Source organism: Engraulis encrasicolus, chromosome 3, assembly GCF_034702125.1.
Source record: "Engraulis encrasicolus isolate BLACKSEA-1 chromosome 3, IST_EnEncr_1.0, whole genome shotgun sequence".
Lineage (NCBI taxonomy): Eukaryota > Metazoa > Chordata > Actinopteri > Clupeiformes > Engraulidae > Engraulis > Engraulis encrasicolus.
In genome coordinates, this window is record NC_085859.1 from 4,708,641 (window position 1) to 4,713,640 (window position 5,000).

The window sequence follows — 5,000 nt, forward strand, 5'->3', positions numbered from 1 at the left end:
ACATGAATATACAGTAGCCTGTGCGTGTGTGCGTGCATATTATGTGAAGTTTAGTCTTGTGCTCTCCTGAAAGTCACTGTAAGGCATTATAGACGCAGAGTGCTGCCGCTGCAAAGCACCATGGGATACGAGTGTGACTGCTGCAAAGCACCCTGGGAGATGAGAGTGAGTCTGTGCTACATTCCCGCCTGCTCCACTTCCTCTGCACTGCTCTACTTTTGCCCCCTGTGTGTGTGTGTGTTGTGTGTTGTGTGTGTGTGTGTGTGTGTGTGTGTGTGTGTGTGTGTGTGTGTGTGTGTGTGTGTGTGTGTGTGTGTGTGTGCTTGTCTGTCTGTCTGTCTGTCTGTAAGCATGCGTGCGTGCTTGTGTGCGTACGTGCATGCGTGCGTGCTTGTGTGCGTACGTGCATGCGTGCGTGCTTGTGTGCGTACGTGCATGCGTGCGTGCTTGTGTGCGTACGTGCATGCGTGCGTGCTTGTGTGCGTACGTGCATGCGTGCGTGCTTGTGTGCGTTTGCGTGCGTGCGTGCGTGCTTGTGTGCGTACGTGCATGCGTGCGTGCTTGTGTGCGTGCGTGCATGCGTGCGTGCTTGTGTGCGTACGTGCATGCGTGCGTGCATGCGTCCGTGCGTACACACGTATCTGTGTGTGTGTGATCCAGCTGGTCTTTGAAAGTGTTTTATTTTCTGCTCCTCGTCGCCTTCTGCCTCTATGGGATGGGGAGTGTGTGTGTGTGTGTGTGTGTGTACTTGTCAGGCAGGGACATGTCCCTATAGGATGAGGAGTGTGTGTGTGTGTATGTGTGTGTGTCTGTGTACTTGTCAGAAAGGGCTGTGTCCCTATGGGATGGCAAGTGTCTTCCCATCACACACACACAGTGTCTCATCCCATCATATGTCATTCAGGCTCACTCCCATCTCTCTATCTCAGCATCTCACTCCCGTTTCCCAGTGTGTGTGTTTTTTTTACATTACATTACATGACGCTTTCATCCAAAGCACCTTACAGTTACTTCAAGTGGAGAGTACTCGCTACAGTCCCAGGAACAGTGTGGGGTCAGATACATACAGTGTCTGTACGCCTTCGCATGACGCGAGCCTGAATGGACACTGATGGCTCGTTATTTAGTGGGCGGGACTCTGCAAAACCCCAACATCTTGTGAAAACAGGTAATCATATCGGGGCTCCGAAACACAACTCCGCTCAGGGCAATTCGGTGTAGTCCAAGTTCTGAGACATTACAGTAGTGTTATCCCAGTAGTATAGTAATACAGTAGCATTATGTTGCAATAGAACACATTTACAGCGGATGTCTTGGGAAATAACTCAGGTCTACTGACATCTACAGTTTCAAAAGAATGAGCCATGAGTCTCCCTGTCAGTGTCACTGTCACTGCATCAGTGCAGTGTTAATTTTGTCGACTAGACTAAGACTAAATATATTAGTCGACTAACCTTTTCAGAGTTTAATCGACTTTATTCTGACTAACAAAAATGATCTGTGAAAGACTAAAACGAGACTAAAATGTTGAGGACTTTTAGTCGACTAAATAATGACTAAACAAAAATGATTTGTGAAAGACTAAAAGTGACTAAGACTAAGAACTAACTTTTAGTCGACTTAATTCTGACTAACAAAAATAATTTGTGAAAGACTAAAAACGACTAAGACGTAGACTTTTTTTGGTGGGCTCAGACATAAATTGGTACAACCAATTTACAACAATTTACAACAATTGGTACCACTAAAACCTATAAATGTATTGTTAATTTGTAATCAACCTTTAAAGGGACACTATGGGATTTGAAAAATGATTAATTACAGCTGAATCCATCCACAGATTTTACTTTTAGCAGACTGACCCTAATGAATATTGGGGGAGAAGCTTCTCAAACAAAATAAAAATCCCTTTACGAATACGTAGCACCAGCGACATATTCACATTTGTATGCACTATTGACTGCTTTAATTTTTAAGACACAGTGTTATAAATTTGCTATTAACTGAATGGCAATAACCAAGTCTTAGTGCATTACTAAAGGCCTTGTGATTTATTGTATTGTGACTGAAACTAAAGACTAAAATGTTTAGACTAAAACTAGACAAAAATGTTGAGGACTTTTAGTCGACTAAATAATGACTAAACAAAAATTATTTGTGAAAGACTAAAACTAGACAAAAATGTTGAGTACTTTTAGTCGACTAAATAATAACTAAACAGAAATTATTTTTGATAGACTAAAAGCGACTAAGACGACTAAGACTAAGACTAAATCAAAAAATGAATGACAAAATTAACACTGCATCAGTCTCAATGTCCGTCTCACCATCACAGCTCTCTCTTTCACAGATGAGTAATACAGTACTCCCACATTAGAAAAAGCACAACAAATACCTCCTCTAAATGTATGTTCTCTACAAGTCTTCTGTTGTCCAGTCTTGCACTTTAAATGTCTGTATGAGCACTGTCTATGTCCATACTGTCTTATGTCCATGTATGAGCACTGTCTATGTCCATACTGTCTTATGTCCATGTATGAGTACTGTCTATGTCTATACTGTCTATGTCCTTACCTAGATTAGTCTATGTCTGCATGGGAAAGCAAGAAACGTAATTTCAAATTCTTTGTATGACCAGTGCATGTAAAGAAATTGACAATAAAAACCAACTTGACTTGACTTGACTTGACATCAGCACCAGCCAATGACCTGTCTCACTCCACTGTCTCACTCTCTGTCTCTCTCTGTCTCTCTCTCCTGACTCACTCCACTGTCTCACTCTCTGTCTCACTCCACTGTCTCACTCCACTGTCTCACTCCACTGTCTCACTCCACTGTCTCACTCTCTGTCTCACTCCACTGTCTCACTCTCTGTCTCTCTCTGTCTCTCTCTCCTGACTCACTTCTGTATCACATATCAGTCTCTCTCTCAGTATCACTGTCACTGTATCAGTCTCAGTCTCAATCTCACCATCACAGCTCTACCTCTCAATGATGAGTAATACTCACCCCCACACCAGCACCAGCCAGATGGACACAAAGACTCACTACATTGTCTCCATTCTCTCTCTCTCTCTCTCTCTCTCTCTCTCTCTCTCTCTCTCTTTCTCTTCTCTCTCACTCTCTCCCTCTCTCTATCTCTCTCTCTCTCCCTCTCTCTCTCTCTCTCTCTCTCTCTCTCTCTCTCTCTCTCTCTCTCTCTCTCTCTCTCTCTCTCTCTCTCTCTCGCTCTCTATCACTGTCACTCTGTTCCTATGAGCCGCTATGATCCAGACCCCGTCTAAGAGCCATAAATCTCTTCTCTATCCGACAGACAGCTGCCTGATGGACTGGCAGTGTGTGAGTGACAGGTCCACAGCCTGTCATGCCCAGTGTGTGTGTGTGTGTGTGTGTGTGTGTGTGTGTGTGTGTGTGTGTGAGTGTGAGTGTGTGTGAGAGAGAGAGAGAGTGTGTGTGTGTGTGTGTGTGTGTGTGTGTGTGTGTGTGTGTGTGTGTGTGTGTGTGTGTGTGTGTGTGTGTGTGTGTGTGAGTGGCAGGTTCACAACCTCTCGGTCCCAAGAGGAGTGGAGGTCACATACAAACCCCAACTCCGGTGAAGTTGGGACGTTTGGTAAACAGTGAATAAAATCAAAATGCTATCATTTTCAAAACATTCAATCTATTCATTAGATGGAGAATAGTGAAAAGACAACATAATAAGTCTTAAAACTGAGAAAAAATATTGTTTTGGGGGACATATGTACTCATTTCTAATTTGATAAATGCAACACGTCTCAAATAAGTTGGGACGGGGATATGTGAAATTTAGTAAACATCCAAATAAGATAAAACAACAAAGGAGAACATTTCAAAATGAATTGTACTGACGGACAATATAGGTGTAAGCTGGTGAAATCATGTCCAAGATAGGAATTAACACAGTTTTTTTTATATAAAATCATCGGTTAATGTTTTTAACTGTTAAGTGTTGTCTTTTGTTTTCTTTTTAGTCTTCCTCGACATTTGCTGCCTTTTATTGTCCCCGTCCCAACTCTTTTGAGACGTGTTGTCTTTATATATTCATAAATATCCCCCAAAACAATAATTTTGGTCAGTTTCGATGGCTGATATGTTTCTTTGTGCCGTTCTCCATCTAATGTAAGAATCAGACGTTTTGAAAATGACAGTAATTTGTTATTATTCACAATTTACCTTGTGTCCCAACTTCTATGGAGTTGGGGTTTGTACATACACACACACACACACACACACACATACACACACACACACACGCACGCACACACACACACACACACACACACACACACACACACACACACACACACACACACACACACACACACACACGCACACACACACACACACACACACACACAAACACACACAGTTTAGGCCTCAGCAGCAGGCAACGCACCCTCGATAGCTCCTCACTAACAAACACACCGTCGCGCACAAATCCCTTGTCCACTCTTCTCTCACACACACACCATGCCATCCCACACTGATGATACAGGCAGACTATACCACACACACACACACGCACACACACGTAATTGCCCTGCTGCAGTGATGATAGTAATTAGGTATAATAGTAGACTCGTCACCGGAGACACAAGGCAGCAGAATACTCATTACAAAACACACACACACACACACACACACACACACACACACGCACACACACACACACACACACACACACACACACACACACACACACACACACACACACACACACACACACACACACACACACACACACACACACACATGCTACAAGAGACTAGCACTGGGAGCAACAGAACAGCACTATCAGTGATGGACACAGCAAAGCATTGACAAAGTATTCACTATTCACATTGGCATTGATGAGTTGGTGAGACAGAGTATTCACTATTCACATTGGCTAAATGATGACACAGAGTCAAGTACTCATTTTGTCAAACTGGTGATGACACAGAGTCAAGTAGTCTGTACTATGGTGACACTGACACAACATA